This window comes from Pleurodeles waltl, chromosome 7 (assembly GCF_031143425.1).
Source record: "Pleurodeles waltl isolate 20211129_DDA chromosome 7, aPleWal1.hap1.20221129, whole genome shotgun sequence".
NCBI lineage: Eukaryota > Metazoa > Chordata > Amphibia > Caudata > Salamandridae > Pleurodeles > Pleurodeles waltl.
The window spans coordinates 808,683,055-808,710,419 of NC_090446.1; the positions used below are offsets into that span (position 1 = coordinate 808,683,055).

At 43.0% G+C, this 27,365-nt stretch overlaps 1 protein-coding gene across 1 annotated transcript in view; it reads left to right on the forward strand.

Annotated features, from left to right (window-relative positions):
* The window catches only part of SLIT3 (slit guidance ligand 3), an 892,819-nt gene that overhangs the window by 20,650 nt on the left and 844,804 nt on the right, over positions 1 to 27,365 (forward strand). The window lies entirely within an intron of this gene.

The following is a 27,365-nucleotide window of genomic DNA, read 5'->3' on the forward strand; positions in this document are numbered from 1 at the left end:
GGGGCCAGATGTACGTAGCTATTTTCTGCTCGCAAATGGCCCGATTAGCAAAATCGAGCCACTTGTTACCAGAAAATAGCATTTTGATACGTACTAATGCTGTTTTGTGATTCGGTAATCTATTTACCGAAACGTAAAATAGGTCTGAGAGTCGCTATTTAGAAGGGGTATGCCAAGGACGTCCCTTCTTAATAGTGAGTCGCAGTGGCATAAATGATTGTTTTGGGACCGTGAATGTGGTCGCAAAACAATCACAGTTACCACCATCTCCAAGTTGGTAGTAACCCATTCGCAAAACGGGAAAGGGTCCCCAAGGGACCCAATACCCTTTGTGAATGGGGCACCAATATGTTTTAGAGCAGGCAGTGGTCCCGTGAACCACTGGTTACTCTGAAACAATGAAAAGGAAACTTTTCATTTTTTTGTTTGCAACGCATCCCATTTTCCTGTAAGGAAAACGTGCTGCATTACAAAAAAGCTGCTTTTTTAAGAAGCAGTCACAGGCATGGTGGTCTGCTGTCCCCAGCAGGCCTCCATCTCTGTGGTGCGGCCATTTCAAATGGGGTTGCAAATTGCGACCTACCTCATGAATATTAATGAGGTAGTTCATTTGCAACCCCATTGGGAATCGCTAAATGTGCTGAGACACATTTTTACATTTAATTTTGCTAGTCCCTAATTGCGATTCACAAAAATGAATCGCAATTAGAGACTCGCTAAATGAAATGGTCGTACATCTGGCCCAAGATCCTTCGTCCAGACATTTTGCCCTGCGGTGTTCAGTGGTACAGTGTCCCCTCCACGTAGGGTCGGAATGGGGATGCAGAACGGGAAGTAAAATCAAGAAGTTCAGTGCCTGGAGCGAGGAGGGGCGGCCCTTAGTCCATGCTGTACTCCTGCCAGTCTGAGATATTCTGACAAGAGATTGGGATCGTCACTTCCGCTAATTTAAAGCTCATGGGTTAGAAATTTCCCCCACCAGACCTTCTTAATGCAATTGAAGGACAGGCGGATTATTACTTCTGTGTGGCAATGGTACAAGAAGGAAGCAGAAGTGGTCACTGTCTAAGAAAAACTATTGATGCTCGGGCTGCTTGGCTGATTTGCTACCTAAGTAAATGTTTGCCATTTAATTAAAACCCAGAGGTGGTAATTAAAAAGGGGAGGGTGTTTAGGCCCGAGGGTATTTGACAGAGGTAGCGATTAATCCCTTCCTTTTTGTCACTGTTCAAACACAATTTTAGCAAGTCAACAAAAACGGTGTAGAGCAGCAGCTGAAGGAATCCTGTTTCTGTACTGTTAACGTACTGTGTTCGCTCACGCAGTACGTTAGCATGAGTGCATCTCTGACGTACTGCAGAAAGGTGAAACAGAACTTCTTCTAAACTGATCTAAAAGACTGGGGATTTCATTCAGTAAGGAATGTCAGTTTACAACAAATGGAGAAAATGCAATGTGTTCCATTGCTATCGCCCTATTGGTATGTTATTACATCTTGAATTGAAAGAACTTTGCGTGCTGGTGATGTTTAAGTAGGCTGATAGTGTAGGTGCAGTAAATAAAAAAAAAAGTACAACATTATTCACCCATGAGAAGGACACAAGTCAAATCGCTGCACCATCTGTATGTGGTACTGGTATGCAACGAAAAAACCCTTCACACATGAAAGGGAAAAGTCAAGATTAACAAGGTACACAGGGATGATTTATTGCATTTTAGTAGAACTGCTTGAAACAGTGACTACAATTAAAGAGAGATATTTTAAAACCATTCAGTGATTGCGAAAAACCAGAGTAAAAAGTTCAAGCAGGCACACTAGCAAACACAAGCACGTGCAGATAGAAGTGCTGTAGAGTGCTGAATTGCTAAAGAAGCAGAAAGCCAAAGCCTTTGGGGGGGGGGGGTATTGACATGTTGCAGGTATAGAGAAAGTCCCACAAAAGTGGGAAAGATAATTCCAGGGATAAAATAAGCAGGATCAGAGCGTAATATGTAAAACAATGAGTGTCCATGCACAAATCTCTGATCTGAAGTGCTTGATCTGTGCTTTTAAATGTCCACAAGCTGAATACCAGGGCTACGTACTTGGCTCCTCTTTAATCCACCACCAGACACTCGCTGCCCCTTAATCATACTCTCGCAGATTTCCGCTTTCTCCCTCTTTGACATAGTTTCCATCTTTCTTTTCCTCCTTCGTTCCCCTTTGTGTGTTTTCCCTCTCTTGCTCTCTGTAAATGCCTGATGATGAGTTAAACTAAGTAGTGGTCCCCAAAAGTGAGTGCTGTTGGGTCCCACCAACAGTCACAGACTCTATTAAGCACTGAGAGCTGTTAAGCCCCCACCGCCATTATAAGAGGTTGAGCTGTGGCCCCAGCAAATATTTGCATTAAAGGTATCAAGAACACCTCTCGCTCCGCATTTAAGCAGTATATGTTGCTTTTTTTTTACTGTGGAGGTACCATCTCAGTCGCAAATTAACAGTTGCCATCTCTTAGAGTCGTCCGCGAGGACTTCCTGCTCATGAAATTTCATGGGGTCCTTAAATATTATTGCAACCCCCGCTATATTGGTGGGGGCCAAAACATGGTACTTGAGCAGGAAGGCCCTGGAGCATAACCTGTGTTGATCCCCTTTAAGGAGGTTTGTCTCTTGTAACAGGCAAATATCCACCCCAAACCTCTTCAACTCGCCCAACACACAGGGTATTTTTAACCCTGAGGGTGATTGGAGACAGGTGCTGGAAAAGCTGCAGCAGGGTATCACCATTGAAGGTGATCTGGCCTCCCTCTCAGGTTTTGAATATAAGGAATTCATTGTCCTCGAAGAAATGGACCCTCGTAAGTACATCTAGGGGCTTCTCCCTCACAGTGCCCGTAGAGGGCACCCTAGAGGTCCTATCCAGGCAAATGCACCAGCGAGCTGGGTCCTCCATTATTACCTCAGCTAGGTCTTGGACATTCTTGGGAAGGTCCGCTGGTTGGACCTCTGGAGGGATTCCGCAGATGGAAACATTGTTTCAGTGCAATCTATTTTCTAGGTCCCCGTATTTATCCTGGAGTTTCTGGTGTAGTTGCTCTAGGAGGAGCATTCGCTGTTGGAGTTTGTCACAATTGTCCACCTGTTCATTCAAGCTTTTCTCCACCTCCTCCACTCTAAAGCCCAATTTAGAGATACTCCTCCTGGTTGCTGCGTAAATCCATTTTGAGTGTGAGGATTTCATCCTTGAGGTCCTGAAATTTTGTCAGAAGGAGGTCCTTAGTAATGCTCATGTCTGTCTTTGTGGAATTGTCGTTGCCACAGTTTGTCAGGGATTTTGCATGTGTTGAAGGATCCCCCACAGGTTGGTGGTTGGAGGTGTCCAGGTCATAACAGCTGAGCTCAAAGTAGTTGAGGTTGTGTTGCCCAGGACCCCCAGGGGAAGGCCTCCCACGGCATCAGTTCTCAGCAATGTCATATGGGCTTCAAGGTCAGTCCCTAGGCAGAAGGCGCGCTGCAGTGTTCAGGGCACTCCCACTCGCCCAGCTCACCTCAGGTCCAAATTCTTTGGGGATCACCACCAGTTTGGCTTCGTAGCTCCAGGTTCTGTCATTCCCCAGCTGGCCCACCTATGTCAGGTACTGTCACATGCAGGCTGCTGTGCCCTCAGCCGTGCTGCTACTCTCTTCAGTTGCTGGTGCTAGATAGTGGTCGACGCTCCCACTTCCTGGCTGGGAGTCCCCTGCATCAGTCTGAGGCGTCGTCCCTCTTGCGTTGGGTGCAGCTGTGGGTAGGCCTTTGTGCCGTGGCCTCACCACTTCTCTCAGTGCTCAGGTGGAGAAGGCCAGAACATAATCGGTGTGTCCCCCAGCTATTTTGCTGGTGTGGGGCTTGAGATCACCCTCAAGCTCGCCAAGGAGCTATAAACAGGGGAGAATGAAGGTGCACGATTGGTGCACTAATTTCAGGCATCTACCTTGTTCGGCTCCTGGGCACAGCTCCCAAGATTTTCATTTTTGTATATTAAAAGAGGTGAGTTTATAAATGTGTAAAAAATTAGAGCTCAAGTAGTCTTGGGGTTAAACATTGAAGAGCATCAGCGACTGGGATAATCCTTTATGGATGATATTATGAAGTGGTAGGTATGGAGGCCTGTGAGTTCGCGGGATACCGCGCTGTATGCGATGGCATGTTTAGGGGTTTGGAAAAGAAATGAAGATGCTATATCTCGGCTAGTTGAGGAGATGTACTCCAGCACAATAATGGTGTGTATTGTTGTACAATGATCTTATAAATTGCTACAACAATGTGACATATTATGGCTCACATGTGAAGATGTATTCACTCATGATCACTTTGATTAACTGATGGGATACATTTCTTTCCGTATTTGGGTATAGTTTATCACACTGACGAGGTGAGCTTATTCGGTAGTGAAGCTGTTCATTCTGTTGTAGTGGTAAGGAGAAATGATGACCCAAGGAATTAATGTTTTCATGCTTGGTTATCTGGAGAATTGTGACTTGGTGATGGAGTACATGCGTGCTCAAGTGTTTTCTACAACAATAAGATGCAGTGTATTGTGTCATAACTTCAAGGGAGATGAGTTGCCTCCGTTATGCTGTGTACTTTGGTACTGTTGGTACTCAGGTACAGTGAAGAGCTAATTATTGTATGATGCTGCTATTTTGGAGCAGTGATGCCGGATATTACACCTATAACATACAAGTATCACAGCCTTCTTCTTTAGCAAAATTTAAAATGTATGGGATTTGCCTGGGGTAATCCAAGTGCGGGCCCTATATAGTTCCACTATACCACAGGTCAAAAGCCCTCTCTCATCTGTGGTGGCATACATTATCTCTAGGCCCTCCATGTAGTGCTGGGTGCCTATGCACCTATCATTCATTGTAATCAGTGCTCATTTACCAGTCATCCATTCTAACTATCACCGGAGATGGGGTCAGTGAAAAATGAAATCGTTAAAAATGTGCGAGGGTGGAGTAAACACATCTTTAATAGTGCCCAGCTATAGAACACTGATAGGTATTATGGAACCATTAATACATAGCCACGGGATGTTTTCGAAGATGGAAAATGACCATCAAGCAGATATTGTTTTCTGAGTTTTCCTGGTGGTTGAAGGAACTGCTCACTCAAGTATCAGGTCCATTTGGGGAAAAGAGACGTGTGACTACCACAAACATAGCGAGCATAATCTTCGAGTAGGTTCTCTGAATTAAATATACATCAACCAGATCAGAAGATATTGCATGAATCTGACAAGTGTCCAGTGCAGGTAGTCCTTCCAGGGTAAGCATTTATAGGAGGTCTATGTAAATGCAAGTATTTTATTTCCTATTTCCTTTATTTCCTCTCACTCTCTCTTGCTCAAACAGTCTCTCTCTCGCTCAATCTCACTCCCTCATCCTTCCTTTCGTAAAGGTATGCCACCCCTGTGTTAGATAGCATTACAACAACCTTATACATGCAACCACTGTATCACAGCTGCATAGAGTTTTCAGATGTGCTGTGTACTTCGTTTGTTTCCCCCAATTAGTTCTCATCTATACAAGTAAAAGTTTATGCAATTTGCTTCATATAAATCACTATAAGGAAGGGGTGGCTGGTAACCTTAAAAAGTGGTGGGATAAGTGAAGTGCCCCACCACTTCCCAAAAAATAAAATAAAACACCCCTTCCCTCCGAAAGCCCTTAAGAAAATGCCCACTCCCTCAAAAGTCCAATATAAAGTACCCCCTCTCTTTAAAAGCCCAAAATAAAACAACTCCTCCTTCCAAATTCCCATGTTAAATAAAAATAAAAGGTACTTACCAACCGCAGCACATCCTCCTAGGTGTACTGCAAACTGCAGTCTGCCAGGGAGCTCTTGTAACCAAACCAGACACTGCTCCCATGTGGTTAACCAGCATGAGAGAAGTGCGTGGTTTGGATGGCGTGGGCTGGCTGGATGCTCCTTCAGGCCCTGGAAGCCTGTGCTTGGTCTCCACCCAGCTGTCTTAAGACAGCTGAGTGGAGATGTTCAAAGTCACTTTGGCAGGCGCAAAACAGCCGTCCAAAGTAACATGTGCACTTTGGAGCATCCAGGCAGCCACTGCTCCAGTCCTCTGCTGCCTATTGGCCGCAGAGGACATGCACCCTTGTCTTCTGCCTCGGGGCCTGGGGCACTGCAGCATGCACATTGGGGGTAAAGATAAAATGGCATGAAATAATTTAATTGCATTTTATGTTTGTCACCCGTGGTGCACAGTGGGCAGGAGAGAAATGATCCCCTGCCCTTGTGGAAAAAACACCACTACTATAAAGTAGGCCTGGAATGCATTGGAAGGTTAACAAAGTCCTCAGGTGCTGAAAGTGTGAGTAGAGAATCTGTTCTTCAGAAATGTTTTATCTTTACTGAAGCAGGGCTGAGAGGAAGAGTGGGCTAAGTCAGACATGAAACTGAAGCACCTTTTAGATGTGAAGAATGGCTCTGATTCTGAGTTTGTGGGGTATGCTATTTACCAGGTGGGTAATTATCACCTATTACGAGTTTCTGCGGAATAGCATGCAGATTGTGGTGCTTACCATATGAAACTCTGCCGGGTACGATGAATACTGTACACCTTTCCTGTGTTCCGGCAAGTTTGACCTGCAGAACTTTAAGTTAGCGCGAGATATTTAACTCACCCAGTTATTACATGATTTTATTCCAGGGTCAGAAAACACCAACCCACTCGCAATTAAGGCCTAGGTTTTTGTCTTCACTTCTGTAGTTGGTCAACAGGAAGGGGCTCAGCATACAAGATAGTCCGTTTGCTGCCTCTGCCTCACTTTTCTATCTAGCTGACTGAAATTTATCTCAGTGTAACAGCAAAATATCGTACTATCCTTCTTTAGTCTTTTGAAAGCTCAAATAGGTTTATAAATAAATAATCAAAAAGATTTTCTATAGGTCAGCTATTATTTATTGTACTGGCAGCATCAGAAGAGCAGCCTGAAAATCCACTGTAGATAAAATGAATTGCTCTGTTGAAGGATCCACTCTTCATGAGCCTCCAAAGAGTAGACCACTGCTGATGACATTTGTTTGTAACCCAAACTCTTCTTTATCAAAAACATGTGTATAAATAATGAAAGTCCATGGGGATGCAATGTTGTTTTGCTTCTATTAAATTAGACGCTTTAAAGTTTGGGAATCTTAGCCTAAACACTCTCCCATGTGACTTGTAGGTCTTGTAGGATGGTGGAAACTCAATTCCATTGAAATGCAACAGAAATGAGAATTTCCTCCTATAACCTGAGCATGGCTCACAGAGATGCCTTGCACATTCTTAATTGCATTTTTACAAAGCTTAGGAAGTAGCCACTCTTGCATTTGTTTTTGTGAATAAAGATAGCATGCAAATTGGTAAGATCACATAAATGGCATGACAATCTAACAAAGGACTCCATGCCCATGCGCAGTATTACTGAGAGGAGGAGTCACTCGATCTCGTGACTCAAAAACGTTCTTCGAACAAAAACAGGTTGTACTACTCCGACCCCAACACTGGATGGCGAGCTTATGCACAGCATGTGAAACCACAGCATTACATGCCATGAACAGATGTCTACTGGTAAGTAACATTTTCCATCTAAATAACATATATATTCAAGAATAAACCATGTCTAGTTGGAGGGTACCAAGCAGTAAGAGAGTTTACCTCTGAGAGTCTGTCACAGGTAATGTAGGGCATCCTCAAAACTATGATTCAGAAAGCACAGTGAACATCAGGGCTTGTTGCTGCATCTCATTTGTTTGTTTCAATTCTTGTACTACAATATTTTGTGCTCTGACCCTGGATTTAAAACAGAATCCTTTTACCTGTGGAAGTTGCTGTGAATCACATCTCAAAAGAACACCCCATGTGATGTTGGCAAGAAACTTCCCATGTCCTCTACCCCTACAGATCTAAAAACAAAGAGACTATCCTGCACTCCCAAATTTGGACATAATCTTAGATTTCCTCTCTATTGCCTGCTTACGCAGTTCCATGGTTTCATATGTAATTTTGCTCCCTGTAAGTGCCAAAAACATTTGTAGGCATATTATGTTTCATGGTATTTGAATCTGTATAATTACGGTTGTATTGCTGTAAGTAGAGGCACACTTATGTATAAGAACTTTTTTTTTCCTTAAAATTAATTTGACTCCATAGACAGTTTTCATAAACCGTCTTCCCTACAACATCACCAGAAAGAAATCAGTTTTAATTAAATATCCCAGAAAAACAACACCCCTCGCTTCAAGAAGCCTTAATCTTCTTTTACTATTGCTGTGGAATTGGGAAGGCCAGCAACTGCCACACCATTGATGGTCTAGCACCACCCAAATAGCCGTTTTACAGGTATGCAATTCCAAGGGTCTAAGTAGGTGGTACATACAAGTAAGTGAATTGCCCTTTGAATCGACATTTGTCACATGACAAACCTGATCTCTTTAGTTTTTATAATATTTAGATTTACTATTATTTGTTTTCAACAGGATTTCCAATTTAGGCTAGCTCTTGGAACTGGGTGGTTGAGACATGCAGTCTCCTTCACCCAGGTATATCGTTTTGCCTTTGAAGTGTGTTAAATTTGAAAGACTGGATGGTGAATCTAGCTTCTTGGTCGTGTCCTCAGAGTACTGCGTGTGAACTCTTGCTTGTGATCCAAGGAGTTGGCCGGCTTCCTTCCCTTTCCTAAATATGGCCTGGCACACAGAAGGGCCACCATGACTGTTTTAGGAAATACCATTATTTGATGATTGCTAAGAAGACGGGAACAGCATTTGCCCCTTTGTTCCAGATTAAGGGAGGCGCTTCCATGTAACACCAAACCCTTGGGACTAATTACTGAAAATTGAATTAAACAAAATGTTTTTATTTCTGCGTGAACAGCACACGGTACAAATATGCGGTCTAAATCCAACAGAAAATGGGAATCATAAGTGCAATTAAGACTCTCTTGGGAAGATACTGACACCAGAGAAAATGAAGTACAAGGAACAGAGTCAAAAGTCTCTCCATTGCTCTCTGGCAAGCCCGATGCGTAGTCTGTATTTTATTATAGCCCTGTTTAGATGTACGTCGAGCACCGCCCACTTTCTGAAGTCTTAAATAAACATTGTTTGTCAGTGTCACAAACGTTGGGCAGCTTTGTGAAAAGGACTGGCTTACAGTAATGTTCTGTGACATGCTCACAAGCTAGTAAACAGGCAAGACCCCTTTGCTAGCGCCTTCACTTGCTTGCAAGTCGGTGCTCAGACGCCGCACCAAGATCAACAGCGCAAGAGTGACTCCGAAAGCAACTTGATTGAAAGTTTTTGGGTTCATTCCCAGTAAAGTTAGCAATCAGTGTCTTCTTGAGCAACAGTGTTTATGGAAAGAGCAGATACATTGACTTATGTTGTTTGGGTGACTGTAAGGTTCGTTTTACAGAGCAGGCTTTGAAATGAAGCAGAGCACCAGCAATTTACCAACCAAACCACACAGACACAGCACCCGAGGATTCTTTTATCCATCTCTATACATTTAGATGGCCTAGGGGCGTGGGGGCTTCAGCATGTGAAGCTCATACCAGGACGCTGGAAGACCAAACAGCGCCAATTAGGGTGATTTGAGTCTAGGATGACACAACATCTTACTACTCCAAAGGGATTCAATTGGGACTTTAGCTAAAAACGAATATGCTTGTGCCAAAACACAATATGCATTTTGAACTTCAATGTGAGGCCACATTTTAGTTCAGACACTTCTTTCATGAGGTATCAAGCCTCAATAAAGGCTGACGTCATCGCTGATCTGACACTCATGTGGTTGCTCAGCGACTAACCATGCCTGCGTGATTGAGCATGAACATTTGTATAGTACACTTTGTGGATTCCTTAATTTTAAGCCAGATTAGCCTGTTTTTAGGATATAAAAACATGTTCCTTCTCCACAATCTACAAGTGCTGTTCTTCAACAAGAGCTCCTATTACAATTTTCTGTTATTTTCCTTATTTTGAAGAATTAGTGAATAAAGGAAGCGCTTACCTCATTTGTTGTATTCAGTGACACGAAGCATAGGAATGCCGTTCGATTAAATATCAAGATACAGACGTCCTGCTGTTAGTGTAACATTGCATGATGTGGACAGCTCACTATTATTGCAATGTCGTTGCTACTGGTTCTGTGAGACATCACTGCTGACAAGCTGGACCAGTGTTGATAGAACTGAAGCCTTACCTTTCTGGCTGTGCTACAGCATGCCATTGCTGATGGGACTACAGGATGCCATTCTGTAGATGGGACAGGTGCATGTTCTTGCTGATAGTTTTTATTCATATCATGCCTGGCTGTTTTAGTACTCAAATAATACAGTGAATGTATGGAGAGGGAGTCAGAGTATCAAACAAACAGCAACAGTTTGCACAGTTTAACTTTGAGATAGAAGATATTGAGGAAGACCAAGATAGAATAAATTCCCATATGGCAGCCTAAAAGGAATGACTGACTGAACTACGGTTTTCTGGAGTCAAGGGGATGAAAAGAAATCATGCTTCTCAAACGGTGAATTGTAAGAGTCTTTGGAGATCTGAGTATAGAAATCCGTCCAAATATTACTCCCTGGTTAAAGACTTGGCTGGGGTGTTGGTAGGCCTCATATTAGGTCACAAGTCAGAGGACCACAAAGACAGAGTACTTCCTACAATAATGACTTCGTTTTAATGAGAGAGTCAGGCTCGAAGTTGGCTGTGTCCTGCTGCAGATAGTTGTCAAGCCTGAGCAAAATCTAAGTGTCATCCATACACTACATATGCGTAGGGCCAAAAAAAGTATTAACTTGCAGGATTGGCAAGGAGATGTACATTGAACAAGGTCAGTATTAGACAAAGGTTCTGAGGAATTCTGCTCCTTAGAGGTTTGAAATTAAAATGGCAAGGTGGCAGAGGAACCTCTTGCAAGTGTGAAGTATACAAGCAGGAGGTATGACCTATAACAAATAACTTTAAAAAGATCCACAGTGTGATAAGTAATCACAGTAGAGTCTGATGGACTTATGGAAAGTAGGTGTTTTAAATATGTACACAAAGAATCTATATGAAGTGAAGCAAGAGTATCAAAGTATCAGCAAGATAAACGGATTATGAAATAGCATAATGTGGTTGTGAGGAGGGGAAATCGAGAGACTTTTACTGTAGGTGAGAATACGCTTTTGAACAGTTTTGAAAACTTCCTGAGGTGAGTTATTGGCTTTTGGAATTTTAAGGAGGATGTAGGACGAGCGTACAATAAAAATGTCCTTCTTATACAATGTGATGGCGGTTTATGAAGTAGACAGTCTTAAAAAGATAATTCTGCTACCCGGTCCTCTAATGGGATGTATAGTATTATTTATCTGAGCTAAGTTCAGAAGAGTATGAAGGGTGGATGAACAAGCTTTTGTTATGACCTAGTGTTGAAGTAGGACTAAGGAGTCAAGAGCAGCTGAAATTCAGGAGCTGAACTTGTGTGCAAACTCAGAAGATGAAAAAACACCTGTGTGATGCTGTCATTCTAGTGTGCTGACAAATTGGGTAGGGTGGACTGAGGTCTATAGATCTAGGTATTTGGAAGTAAAGGTACAACCGAGTCCAGAGAAGAAGCTTGAAAGGGACATAAAAGTGGACATATAAGAGTGCGCGGAGACAAAACAGTAATATCATTAAAAGAAGCAACAATAGAGCCCAGAAGGTGTCTATCAATAAAAGGTGACTTTCTGGGTAAGGCTCATGGTGGAACATGTGTTAAAAACAGCAGCAGCACTGGAAAAAAGAGGGATTATCAATACAAATGTTCCAATACCTGAGGCAAAGAACTTTAAAGGTTTTTATGACATCAGGAACTAAAAAGTAGAATGTGCACCAATAAGGTGATAGCATAATACCACAGTAAGCGAGGTGGCAGGTGAAAGGACAATAACACATACACTGAATTCAGATGGAGAAAAGTACCTGATGAGGAGAAGAGAAGCTGATGATTTGCTTTTGAATACCTTGTTGGCAACAAGATGAATTATATATTTATTTTTTAAGGGAGAATTATGAAATAAATCTCCTGCAGGTGTTTGTGTGTAACCTTGATATGAAAGGTTTGAATTCTGGTGGCTGAAATATGCAAAATGCCCGTCACTAATCTAGGTCAGTAAAATGAGTAAGATTGAGTTGCTTAGTAGTAACACCTTTTGTTACAGTTCTTTGAAACCTGCATCAATAAGCACACTATACACATTTTCTTATAATTATTTGTCCAAAGAGTAACTTTGCTGGTAAACTGTTCCCTCCTCTGCCTCTTCCCCCCATACTCTGATTAGTTGTATGCCAGAATATTTACAAAAACATTGTCTGATTAAAAATACCATTGCCTAAACATTATTTACATAAATATTGTACCTTGTGTGTAGATGTGCTGTTATTAAGACCTATTGGACAATATTGTTTGTAAAGAATTTTAATGACATTATATTTTTGCCAGGTGATATTTAGGCCATAATATTCTGGTACCATTCCAGGCAGATTCTACTTGATCCTCTACAGTTTATACTGCCTGGGTCTCCTCTTAAGGTCTCATCTAAGACAGCACATGTGGTGTTCCTAGCAAGACATTTTGGGCCTGATTTAGATTTTTGCGGACGGCTTACTCTGTCACAACAGTGACTGAAATCCCATCTGTTGAAATATAAATCTTATAGAGACTAATGGGATTTATATTTTGGTGGACGGGCTAAGCATCACTGATGTGACAGAGTAACCCGTCTGCCGAAATTTAAATCAGGCCCTCAGTTAGCTTACAGGGGGCTTATTTCTTCCTGTTTATGTGTTTGTCCCTCACCTGGAGCAGGGCCCATAAGAGTGCATTTGTTTGAGGCTGTCTTCCTAATATGCTGCTACAACTCACAATATCCTGTCCCTTTCTGTGTAGTTGCATGGCTGCTGCCATCCCTTTCCTTTTTGTTGCTTATACCCCACCCACTCTCCTGTCCCACTCCATGTTGTTGCTTTTCCTTTCTTTGTTCTTGCTTGCCCTCTCCTGTCCCTCTCTCTGTGTTGTTGCTTGCCGCCTCCCATCCCACTTCATGTTGTTGCTTGCTACCACCCATCCACCCTCCCATTCTACTACATGTTGTTGCTTTCCCCTGCAGTCACTCTCTTGTGATGTTGCTTGCCCCTTCCCACCCTTCCGTCCCTATCCATGGCATTGATTGCACCTTCCCACCTTCTCCTTGTCATTGGTTGTCTGCCACCCTTTTCCCCCTGTTCATGTGGTTGCTTGACACCTTCCACCATGCTTTGTCCTGTTGCTTGCCCCACCCATCATACTCCAACCATTGATTGCCTCCTCCTGCCACATCCCACTTGTCTCTTGCCCCCTTTCATCCTATCATGTATTGTTGCTTGCTCCCTCCAAGTCCATCCTATGTTGTTTTTTGCCACCTATCACCCTACTGCCTAATCCTGCTTTATTACTTGCCACAAAATCCCACGTTGTTGCTTGCATCATCCCACACCATCACGCACTGCTGCTTGCTCCCTCTCACCACATCCCACATTGGTGCTTACCCCTATCCACACTATCCCATGTTGTTGATTTAGCATTTGAACTATTACTAATCCTGACCTTTTTGCCTACTTTGTGTATCTGCCTTTCTGTCTGTTTGCTTAATCTGATACTTTGGTTTATTATTATTTTTCGATGGTTGATGCAACAAATGAAGGTACCACAAAAAGGTAAATGTGTCGTTTATAGCACTGTCAGATTAGCCAATTACTGGCCATAATCTAATTGGAGGAGCTGAACAAAGTATTGACAATCAAAGAGCACACCTTGATAGTTTACTAATCTATTGTCAAAACAGTGAATACTGTGCACGGCTGTTCATGGCTCTGTCAGCGCGGCCTCAATGTCCTGCGAGAAGTGGACGTCTCCCTCGTGAATGTCCAGATGGAGCGCGAGTGGGACTGCAGCAGACTTCTCCAAACTCTTGGCAGGAACTGAAGGCTAGAAATTGGGCGATTCTGAGTTGACATTTGGCTCGCAAGCTATATCATCATAAATGTTTTCTATTACAGTTGTTTGCAAGATTCCAAAACATGCACAAAATGCTTTCCTTCAGGGAGCATAGGCGAATGGGAAAGAGTACTTCACATTTTGGGGGGATTTGTTAAAGCTGACTTAAATACTTTGGGCCTGCTTGCATCACTCACAGCTGCTTAAGTTTGTTCTTCTAATTGTGCCTGCAAAATTGTTTTTAGAAGGGACACCGGAAAAAAAAGGTGATGCACCTGTGATCGGTGCTAGTCCGCTAGACCGTGCATTCCTCTGTCACACCTGCAGGATTAGTACGGAACCTATCTTGCATCACTGGTAACCACAGCTCAATGCCTAATAGCTCAGTGAGGATACAAAACACAGCCTTTATAAACATGCTTATCATGCTTTTCCAGCTCCAGGTTGTTGAGGCAGCAGCACCATGCTGTAGTCCACTTTCTTTCAATGGGGTACCTTCATAGCTTATTAGATGGTGCCACGCTGAACCTGGCTACTTCTACGCTAGAGTGTCGTGTAGGCCCGAGGAAGGGAGAAGAAGTAATCTAAGATCACGTCTGTGTTACTTTCCATTTAAAGAAGGACAAAGACTGAACCTTAGGAAAGGACATTCCAACTAATGGCTAACAATGTAGTTTATTGTGTATGAAAAAGGTATAAATAGGTCTTTTAGCAGTTGTCTATTCTAAATACAGTAGCACGCTTTGCACTACACTCCTTACTTTCCAACGGGGAACCTAATCCCCAGTACAAGATCATAGGAAGCACTTATAAAGAAAATAAAAACACCTGCAATCCAACCAGGGTCAAAAACAAAATACCACATTCATGAACAAGCAAAGATTCTTGGTAGGATGTATATGCGGGTGAAGAGGAAACTCTGTTGCCCTGGAGAAGGACAGGCCATCCGCCAAATATTGAATCAGGCCCTCCATACTTTCAGGATTTTTTAAATGAGAGGCTAAGAAGTGTTGTTTACAGCATGATTCTGTATTTTTGCCACCTTGAGGCATGGTGCAAACTGGACTTTGAAAAGTGGGAGAACTGGCAGTTTAAAAGCAGATAATTCCTGCATGATCCATATGAGATCACATACAGCCTAAATTCCCTAATGTTAGCCACATCTTGTGCATGAGAACCTGTGCACCTGTGCAGTGGTCACTCATTTTGAATGTGTGCACTATCAATTTTTCAAGCTCCATAGCAAAACTGTCTTCTCAGTACAAGGACAATCTTACTCATCACGTTTTTTTCTAAAAGTCCTTGTAATGCAGAGGTGGCAGTAATGAAAATGACCCAAAGTATTAGGGCGCATTGAGATTGGCCATGATTTACCCGCATTAGCTTCCTGGTTCCTTCCATGAAGAATGTTGATATGAATATGCGATCGACACAAACTGGATACATATAATCAGGCAGATATTTGAGGCTTTTAATAAAAAGTTACTCTTCAATGGCACTGTGGTTCAGCATATTCTAAAAAGCAGCAGAGGGTAAGGAGACCACCGTCTCTAGGAGGCGCGATTATGCGGTTTTCATGTTAATATTCTTATAACAATGTAGGGTTGTAAAAGCTAAAGGATTGGGACTGTAGTCACTCACTAGCCACAAACGGTGTCCGAGGTGGGGTAGAGTTCGAAGTCATTTAGTGTCTCAGGAAGTTGCAAAGGCGGATAAACAGGTCAAAGTAGTGGTTCTGAAGCTCTTTTCTTTAACTAAAGTCCCATTTATCTAATTGTCCAAAATTAATAAAGTGTAAAGCAGTCCCTCCTTCCCCATCCATTTTGCCTCCGTCTTGTTAAACGGGCTCCATTCTGCTGGAGCGGAGAGCCCGGACTCCCCTCCCATACCCGGGAAGAAATAGCCTTTTTTGTGATGCTTATACTTTCGACATCTATAAAATAGGCCTACAGGGCACACGTGCAGGGTGAATATGTTTTCATCTCCTGCTGCGCCATTTTGCCTTCTTGGTGCAGTCTTCGCTCCTTTTGTTGGTCTCTTGATTGACACAGCCTAGTCCAGTTTGCCTTCTGGCCTGACATCCGCTCTTGCCAGCTGAAAGGACAGAATATTTTTCTGGTCATAATTTGTGTTTAAATTACTGAGTGATTACTCTCATGTATCTCTCCCAAGTATGTATCAAATTAAACTGTTATTTAGACCTGGCAGGTCTTGCTGAATGGTAAGAATTTCCTTTCAAGTAATGACCCAAACTCAACTCCTTTTATTAGTGTTTATATAAAATGTGCAGTTAGTCCACGCCATGAAACCATGTTTATATTTTAGCAGAAATAATTACATAGCACTTTCCTGTTTCCTTAGAGCTGTCATTATGAGTACACTGAAGCAATAAGGCATGACAGGCCGGCGCAGCTAGGGGTTTACTGAGTGGCTAGGATACATTGTTGGTCCGGAAGCAGGAGACCGACTATTTCCACCTCAGCAAGGAAGTCTGCGATATTTCTTTTTATAAAGATTTGTTCAAGTGGCCCTAGATTCATGCAGCATTATGGAGAACTGGATTCCAACCCCAGTTTCTACATTTTTGCCTATATTGTGTGATTGTAGAGAACATCGCTTTTGGTTCTCTTGCCTCAAATTGTTAGCATTTATGTGCAACATAAATGTATAAACATATCTGTTTTAATTAAAAACCATACTGTGCAGTGTCCAATAATATGTTACCACATCCCACCGCATTAAACTCTTGTTTCAACCTGCTCCTACACATTATAAGGATCTGTGTATAGTGACTAGTTTGAGATGCTCCTTGAACAATACATTGTTTTATGTAATGCACTCTGCTCTTTCTCAGAGATATATCAAACTGCTAAAATGAACTTGCAGCAGCTAGAAAATGAAAACTTCCTGTGCGTGCTATATAATACTTTTCTCAGTAATTTCAACAGTGTCATAAACGAAAGGAATCCTAGGCCCATTTTATTGAAGTGAACCAGTAACAAGCGCCTCCAAAGATACAAAAGTATTAACAGCCGAGGGGTGGGCATAACTCGCAGAGTTTCACTCTGTGGAATTCCAGGGAGTTACATAAAAACTCCACAAGATTCCACAGAATTTTGCCAGTGACCCAAAAATATGCGGTTTGCGCTGCAATTTAGTGCCAGTAGAATGAGCAGTGCTGAAAAATCAGTGTGAACAGCACCATGCTTTGTGCAAGAGGGCCTGGCCATTCGAGTTGATTTTGCTGCCCACTCAAATAGAAAATCTACTCGAGCGGTAGACATCTGACCGCAGCCACTCATGTTAGAAAATCACGCTAGAAGATGCCAAATCTTGCTCACGCTCACCAGCTTGCAGTTTCTGGAGCCTCGTAGGAGAAACATTCTGCCACATGGCGATTAGCAGAATTTGGCTGGAACTCTGCATTAAAGAGTAATACGGTGTGACCAAAATTTTATCAAATTCACAGGTGGATTGAAACATTTTACCCACCCCCTATGACAGACTAGAAGTGTGATGTCTTTAAGCTGTTAATGAAAAGCAGGCAGTTGATATATGGTTTTAATTTCAAAGTAAAAAAGCTCAAGATGTGAACATCATCAATAAATATGCTTCAATTTCCTGTTATGCTATCCTACAGTATAATACATGCTTTTATAGACGTCTATGGTTGATAATGTCATGTTTCCAAGCACTTTCTTTGTATTTGCTTTTCACAATTTGAAGCTGTATTTATGTCAGCTTAGTTTGTGACATCATCCTTCAAAAGGTTGCAAAGATATTCTCTCCAGTTCTTGGGTTTTTCTCAAGTAAGAATGCTTTTTTACATAATAATTGTCAGGTTTCTTTATTGGAGGCTGGTGGAATATACCTGAAGAATAAGCAGCAATGTCAGATGAGATTCAGGTTCTTTCCACAAGGATATTAGGGATCAAAGACCAGATGTTATTGCTGACCCTTTGCACTTAGGTAAAATATTGCCCATCCTGTCTTCGCCATGGTTGTGCCGAGCTTGTGTTTTCTGAGATTTTAAAGTAAATTTGAATATCATATGCATTCAGAGTAGAAAACTACATGGTGAGAGGGAAAACTCTGATATAGATATTGAGGAGGATGAAGGCTAGAGGAGATTTTTCCATTGGCAGTTGTGCCTACATTGGTCGGGTTGTGGCTATTTCCTTTGAGAGGGTGTTCAGGATTTCTTTGGGCCTCCATCTCTATAGGAGAAAAATACCATCAAATCCATGATTAGTTGGTGGGTGTTCGCATTTGTGATGACCGGTGAGGAGGTTGACGCACACGAGGATACACGTGACTTTTTCTAGTTATGGAGGCAGCAGCATCTTCATGTAGATAACATGGAAACATTATATGTTTCCACCTTTTGAGGTGCTCAACGTTGGAATGTGAAGTGCTTGTCCACACGATTTGCACTAGGTGTTACCTTGTGCAAATTGAACAAGCAAACACCTGCTATCGTACATTTAATGCCTGAGTTCTAATTCTGATATTAGTGTTGATAGGACTTTGCCCACAAATCGTGATATGTGCAGAAAACGGATAAGTCCCTAAAGAGATATAAAAATGACATGTGAGGATAGCGCTTGTCTGAGGCAGAAGCAAGCTTACTTTAATTCTGGATGCATGAACCGTCATGCTTCCTGAGCCAAGTGCCTAACTTGTCTTATAGAGAAACCAGTCTTGACAACACAGGAATGGATGGATAATGTTGACAGGGACCAGATATTTCCACCAGCTGGAATACCCAAGGAGTGAAGTAATTTGCTCCACAATAAGAGAAAGGTTGCTGGTGGAGCACACACTTTCATTCCATTGTCTTGGACCACATATGCAATCAGAGACCCAGAGGAGGTTAAGGGAAAAAAATGCAAAATATTGCCCTCAGTTTGCTGGGGTTCTTCTGTGTCATTATTGAGAGTGGATTATTCAGTGGGTTTGTTTATGTCCTAGGAGAGTTTTAGCACATCCAAGAAAGTGACAACAGGTCTCTCTATCACAGAGGTTACCCTACAACTCCTCTGCTCAATAGCCTAATTTCAATCTTGCTATCCAATAGGAGTGCCCCGATAAGAGGACAGCACCACATGTTGACCAGGTCAAAATGGTTGTGAATGATTTCTTTTCTCAACTCCTCTTCATCCACGTTTACTGCTAGGTTAGTAATATTTCCCATCCTTCCAAATATTCTTGAAATTGTGTTCTAATCCATTCCCCTGTAATGTGCTTAAGTCCAGGTCAATGCTGCGTTGCACACCCATTAGACTTTAAATGATATATAGGCACCTGATGGAGTTGGATCATTGCATGTAACCAGGTCTGTGAGATATGCTACTGACATATTACTGATATATAATTTCTTCTCAGCTTGTCTCTTTAAATAACTTTGTTAGTCAGCTTTTAACCATAGCATGCCATCCCACCCACATGTTGGTGATTGTTGTACTATTGTTGCCACATCAATGTGGTTCTTATTCAGTGACGATGTACATCACAGAGTAGTAAGGTAGACCATAACAGTTTCACCATTTGGCACTGTCCTGGTCCATGTCCTCCTGAACTCTACAATAGCTCTCTTTAAGGGCATCCCTACACAGCAGAACATCTCATCCCAGTCTGGAGTATACCCACATCATAAACATCCTGATTCTACTCCACCAGCTCCCCTTACCAGCCCACATCATATTCAAAATTAATTGTGACTTTTACAAAGTCAACGTGTCCAGCACCCCTACTGTGTGGTTGATAACCTCGCCACCTGCAGTGGCTCGCTGCACACTCAAAGCCAGTACACAATCAGACTGGAAGCAAAAAAGTAAACAAGCATTTACAATTAAATGGGTCACACGTTTGCTCGAGTAAGAGCTATGTGCGTTGTAAATTTCGAACTGGACATTTCTTGTCACATAAATTGAAAATAAAAAGTAAAACAGAAGTTCGCTCGCAGTCAAACGTATTATCACCAAAAAAGCAATTATCCATGTAACCGGGTTGATGTCATGCAAAGCACTCGACTACTGCGAGATCGTGCTGCGTAGGAACTAAATAGAAAAAAAGTAGTCCAGAAACCATACGGAAAATGCCGAGTCTCGTATGTTTTCAGTAGTTGGCCGGTGCGCTCGAGGAAGGCTAAACACCGGAAAAGGCATTATGTATGCATGCCTTCCACTAATGAAAGCAAGCGAATTTTAAAAGACAAGCCCACAAATCAACCAATCTCATGGGCGTGCGGTGGGCGTGGTTACAATCCTATAGAGAGATTACAGCAGGGACAGAGTGCTTTGCGCTCGACCCTAAAAAAGAAGAAACTAGGCAACTTTTCCATCTGTGTACTCAGGATCTGAAACAACATCCCCATATGTATCACGACTGACCCAACCCTGCTCCAATGTAGGAAACAGATGAACATATGCATCTTTAGAGAAAACTACATCATGATTCAGTAACAGTCCACTTCTGCTCCCAGGATCCAGCTACTTCTTCAATCATTGATTGGCTGTATCTTTGCTTTTTACCATACACATTGGTCTGTTGCCTTTTAGCTAGTTAAACACTATGCAAATACCACATAAAACATTACTGATGGCATGAGGACATTCCCTCCCTTTCAGCCACAAGGCGATGCAGTCAGCTTGGAGCCCGAATCATGGAAGGAAAGGCTTCGGGCCTGCACCTGACAGCAGGTGGCAAACATTCATATTATGTTTTCTCCCCTCAGCGTTTGCTCACAGTGTACTAGAAAGTAATAATTTATATGTAGTAAGTGTTAGTTTTAGTGTTATGTTATATTATTTTAGTGGTATAGGTGGGGAGTACGCCTGCCATTGGATGTGACCCAGATATATGCGGTTAACTGAAACAGGCCTCTCTATATTTTCCTCCTATAAGTCATTTAGTTTGCTGTCTGCCAAGTTTCTTGACCTGCACCTCGAATGAAGATAAACATGAAGGACAGCAGGGACTCCCACTCAGTGGTGTGCTTGTGGACCGTGTTTGCACGGCTAGAGCTCAGCATCAGCACCTTGACCGCACGTGTGGCCTGGTTTTGTGGCCTTTGTGCGGCAGCACCTGAGCACACTTGAATTCTGAGCCCTAAAGTGAGCTTTAGCGCTTACACAGCTGTGTGGAGGATAACATTAAGAAGGAAATCAGGTTTTCTAATGAGGCGCGTGGACCTGGTAACGTTAAACTCTGTTGGTAATGACAGACGTGAGAGGCATTTTCAGTAATTGAATTAGAAAGTATTAGCAGAGCAGATTTAATATGGTTTGTATGACATGATGATGTGCGTATTATTGCGTCGTCGCATGTGTTCGAAACTGTAGGAAACACCCGAATTTATTTGGCTGGAGGATGAAAACATGGCTCATGTATTGAGCGAGGAAAAACCATTAGAAATTAATCGCTACAGCTTCTGTTGCACAAAAGGTGAAAAGTAGTCTATTACAAGCAGCGCAAAGGCTGGTCTAGCGCTTGTAAAAAGCTCCTAGTTTTATAGGTGTGCAGGGGAGAATTATATGTGTGAATTGGCACTGCTGGCCCTGTTACGCGCCAACACAAGCTCAGGTTTAGACGGCTGCAGGGTGTGGAGAAGGATTTCATTCGGAGACCACCTGAAAAATATGTCGCGTTTTTCCTGGGTGGCCTCCTTCAATAGCTTTGTAACACTTGAGGCACTGTTTGAAAAGGAGGAGGGCAAATTGATAGTTTATATTACAAAAAGTTGCTGAAAATGCAGGGTGTTAGTTTAATTATTTAAGTCCTCACATTGAAAGTTCTTGAAGCCCGTTTGTGGTCTAGAAGGCAGGATGCCAGCCTCATGCCAGGTCAGGACTTTGGTCATGCATAGCTTATGTTGGGCGCCTGGACAATTTACCGGTGGCTTAAGATGTTGACCTTGGTACCATATATGGATATTTTGGTGATGTGCAGTCTGCAGTTGCAGGTCATTGGCACTTATCTAAGTCAAATACTTGCTGCAAAAATCTGTGTTCAACCTGCAGGTCACAACTCGAATAGCCAATGGGTTAATTCATCCATCATGCATATCACCACAGCCTAACAGCACACCCCACTTTTGTAACGTCCAACAATGCTCTTTCAGACCTACCAACTCACACTGTGCCACTGTGTGTCACTCCATATAGAGTTCCTTCAAGCTGCGAGGAGCCAGGATCACACAGTGGCAGGAAAGACAAGCTGGTAACCACTGCAAAGTGATGAGTTCCAGATCGTCTTTGGAGGCTTTGAGCAGTGATGTTCATTAAGGGATGTGAAAACACCCGAGCCTCAGAAACCTTTTTTTTTTTTTTTTTTTAGGGTGGGGAGTTTGCTGTTTTTTAAAGGGGGGGGGCAATGAGCAGAGGGGACAGAAGTGCCTCTTAAGAAGTTCTCACAATGAGGCCCTGCCCCCTCCTCTAGCAGTGAATTATTTTCCTATGCTCACAGGTCTGCTCTTTAGGTAGAACATTTCACAGACTTCCAACATAGCAGAGATCCCCCATAAAATTGGATACCACCACGGTCACAGCATCACTCTTTACTGCGGGACAACATGTACTGCTACAAAGCAGAAGATGGAACACCTAAAATAAATCCAGCATAGCCCAACTATACTAATGTTTTGTTATTCAGAAGTAGCAGTACTCACTACCATCCCTTGTCCTACACCCAGGTATAGTTCTACTGAACACCACTACAATCCTACAAGATGTGCTAGCTCTTTGGTACAGCTATCAAGGTTCACCCATCAAAATCCAATAACAATGCTCCCACAACTCACTGAAGTTGATACAATAACCTAGGATAGAAACATACGAATTCACACTACTGATGCCACAGCTTCATAAAAGGCATCAGACTTCAAAACTATTTGGAAAGTCACCTGGATTACCAGAAGCACTGTAATGCCATACAAATAAGATTGTGTGCCATATAATTGCAAATAACATAACATAACACAACACTGGTACCACTGAGTATATACATTGCTATTTACACTTAGATACAAAGAAACCATGTTTGTTATAATACTTCTACTGCTAATAATTATATTGTTATCTCGCAGAGCCAACCAAATCACTGGTGCAAATGTTCTACCATAGCCTCTCACTCTGACTCCCATGGATCTCTTGAGTCCAGCCACCAGTTGCAAAGTGTCACTACCTATAGGGAGACATCGGGCAGTGACAACAATGCTAAAAGCACAGGTGTGTTTTCCCGGTTACTCTAGTTTTTATAGACTCTGTGCATGCCTCATGCCATAACACAAACACACGACGATTCCAGCTCGTTTTAGGGGATTTAGGGCACTGTGCAGCCCTGAACTTAAGCCTCTGGATCTTTTACTTTGCAGTCCTCGGCGTATACTGCTGCATGTATTCATTAGAAGTCCCTTTCCAGGGGTAAGACGGGTCGAACTAGGTATGGGCCTTGATTCTTCCTCGCCAATTGTCTGGTGAAACATCCGGGAAGTATCAATTTCAACATGGGATGAAGTCGCATGCAAAGTGTTTGGCTTCAGAAGAACACATGCCACATCAGGAAAATGAAGGGGTCCTGAGGGAAGAGAGGAAAACATAGGACACGTTATAAAGAGGCCTCAAGCACATCCCTCCTTTAATATTATGAAACCACTCACTTTAAACTGCAGCAAACATGGTCTTCTATTGCAGCAAACATGCTCTGATATGGCATAAGATACCCTCTGATATGTCATAAGAAGTCATATAGTAAGAAGACATGAAGCCTACAAGACCATGGTGTACATCTTATGATGGCACGAATATGGGCACATAATCATGTTTCAGTGAGCATTGAAAGGCCTATCCGACCTCCATTCAACTGTCTCCACCACACAAAGGAGCCACACCTCTGACTGTCACCATTATGTCATTGCCTCTGGATGCTTGTTGTCATTCAGTGGCCTGCATAATTCGTGGCGGGGACTAAACCCCAAAGGAAACTTCTTTCATGAAGAAACAAATGTGCTATAGAAAAGTGGGAGGGAGCAGACACAGTATCCGCACAGGAAGGTCAAACATGTAAAGTATTTAATTGATGCTGTCTGTTTGATTGTATGTACAAACTTCATGAACATCCTACCTTAAACTCTTTTTGCGATAGTTGTGGTAATTCAACCAGCAATTCGGGCTGTAAAAATCAAAGTAGTTAATGTGAGATGTCGTTGCTAGCTGACTTCTGTCAGGTAAGGGACAATGAAATGTAGTCCTTTGCTTGGCTGGTTGGTAGCCAAACTTTCTCACAGCATCAAGAGAATACTCCTGAATTTAAGAAAGTTAAGATTCTAGAGTTACTTTGAAACATGGGCCATCAGTCTTGTGTCGCAAATTGATGCAGTGGTTAAAGATTTCTTATTCAAGAAATGCCAGGTCCGAAGGGTGATGTGCTTTATACAGTCTCATCCTCATCAAGTGGGTGCTGTAGTCAGTGCCAACATTTTCTAAAGACAAACCCTATGTAGAGGTCTTCTAGAATGTCAACTACAATGTTTGCAGCAAGTACAAAAAGCTTCAATGTGGCTCAATTTTTGGCCTCAGAAAAAAGGAGCACCATCAGTGCTCTCAGAAAAACAATTCTGTTTGATGGTGCACAGACTGTGGAATAGCCTTTCCCGGCATGGTCGATTTCAACTCTACACTGACCTTCAGAAAGGGAGTAAATCATTGCTTGAGCTTTTTGCTTAATGCTTTTGTGATGGTGGTTCAGTGACCTGTACTCTAATGACTAGATATGGGTTAGTCAATTATGTCACTGCTTTATTTAAGTAAGCTGATAAATAAATAAATAAATAAATGTATGTCAGCTTCCAGGTCACCATCCAGATACCCCAAGAATCATGTACCTACTTGTTTCCATAGAAGTGATTCTGTACGTTGGGTGTGCAAACCCACCGCTCACCTCCACAATATGTGCCCTGCTGAGATGTAGTACAAAGCCAGCTTTATGTGAATGCAGACAATTGATGTCTGCTGATACCAATACCCCCTTCATTTCACTGCACATAAATGGATAGTATATGACACAGGAGGAAACACATATTGATGAAAAAAGAAACTTAAGGGAGAAGCTGAGGAGAATCCTCAATCAAAGAGACCATTTTTGTCCTTGACCAATATTAATACTACAACCAGCTGTAAATGTCAAGAGGGGGCAGGGGATGACGGGGGTTGACTGGGGAAACAATGTTTTAAAAAAAAACACCGTTTTCATTGTGCCGCTCATCTCCCGTCGCCTCCAGCCACCTCGCTCCTCTTATGGGGTCCCAGCATTCGCACAGGCTCCCCAGCAATCCTGGTGCTGCTTCCATGCTAAACCTAGCATGAAAGCAGCATCAGGATTTGTCTGACTGGCAGTGACTGTCGCTCAGACACAGCCATGGGGTCTGTGCAGTTTCTCCAGCCTGGCTGTTAAAAACAGCCAGGCTGGAGAAACCTAAGTGCACATGTGTGTTTAGGTGCACACTCTCTCCTCCTCCTCCCCGCTCCCACCTCCCATGACCTAGCCCCGCCCCTTCCTGCACATGCTGCTGGCTGAGCCCGCAGCTGAAAGATAAAACCATAGCACCATTGCCGAGGAGCTGCCCTTAGCAACTAGGGCCCAGTCCACAGCAATGAAGAGTATGACTGTCAGACTGGCGAATTCTCTTCTAGCCCCCACTCAAACAACAGAAGCAACCACAAGGAAGGGTGTTGTTTTATACTCTCCTTTGATGCCATCATGTATGCTGACGTGCAATGAGATACCCTGAAGAGATTCAGGGGCACGTCCTACCCACACACTCTCCTTACTCTGCCAGTAGGGATCTTCACATGCCCTACACTCCCTATCACATTCCTTCTTTTGCACTCGAGACCTGATCATTCCCCCGAACTCAAGATCTCTAACAGTGGTGCGATGGGGCACACTAGTGAGCCACGGTGGGAGTAGTAACATGCAACATGCATAACGCTGGTTTCTAGCTGATCTGTATTGCGTTTGTGATACCCGTGACAAATGGGGTGGTCCAAGATTGTACGGTCTGCCAGTTACTGGAGTCTGGAAACCAAACACTTACTGTTACTATAGCTTCTTCCCAAAGACAGTAGTACTTCGTTGACAAGCGTTTATCACATCAGCTTTAACCATACTGTTATTGCCATACATCGCAAGCATCCCATCCCACAAGCTGAAAAGTAACCTTTTCCCACTTCCTTAGGCAGCTCCCAGCGCGTGCTTGTCTTATTAGTGTGAAGACATCCTGTTCTTATTTTACTTCATAACTTAAAATCAAACTATGTTGTAATGCTATCCAAGTATTGCATAACATGTGGCCGACTCCGCTCCAGCTCTACCAGCCTTTGTCGGGTACCAGCATCCCTGTCTCCCGTTCCCCAGCCGCCTGTTTCGTTATCCCTTCTCCCTTCACGCTCATCCTTGCCAGCAGCCAGATGTGAGCTGAGGCATCTGTTGCTCTGGCACCGGGCTCCCTGCCTGCCTCGGGCTCGGGCACCGCTCGGAGTGCGGTGTGTGCTCGGCAGGCTGGCTTCCACCAGCCACAGGGACCGTGTTCCTCGGCCGTTTATTTAATCCTGTTCCCTTCCCGAATTTGGCGCCTGTTGTGGAGAGGGAAAGGATTAGAATAACCCCTTTCACTGTAATTACCAGGAAAACGCAGGCGTATCTGACACTGAAAAGCCTTTTTTCCCTCGGCCGCTTTTTCTGTTCCAAAGTAGCTAAGTGGAGGAACTCCTACACAGTGGTTAGTTTGGGGATCAGCGAGTGCAGATCCCCTCAGGCTCGAGCTCCACATGCTCGTGTCGGAATTGGTTTTCTCCTTCCGGCGCTCGTGCACCTTAAGAGGTGGCCTGCCAGGCTCATGTCAGTAGGTTCGAATGTGTCAAATACACGGAGAAGCCCACTCTGTGATCGTCACTACACTTGCAGCCCGAATGCTGAGGTACCAGAGATCGCCCTTCCCCGTCTCGTACCCACAATCCTCGTCCCCAGTTGTGCACAGGGAACCATATTAAAGAAGACAAGGTTAATTTAGTTATGTCAAAGCATGGTCTCGCATAGACTCACAATTATCCAATATTTTCGTGCTCATTTTCTACATTGCCACAAAGCAACACTAATAGCTATTTGCTTTGCTGTGTAAATACCCAAAAGGTTTTTGTTTCTGCTTTAAAAAAGGTAACATAAACCAGATGGAAAACCTTTGTGAATCTGTGTCTTAGTGCCTACTGATAGGCTCCAATGGTGCACATTTTTGCCATTGCTAATTGCCCTCACCTTTTGGGTGTAAATGGTACATGGA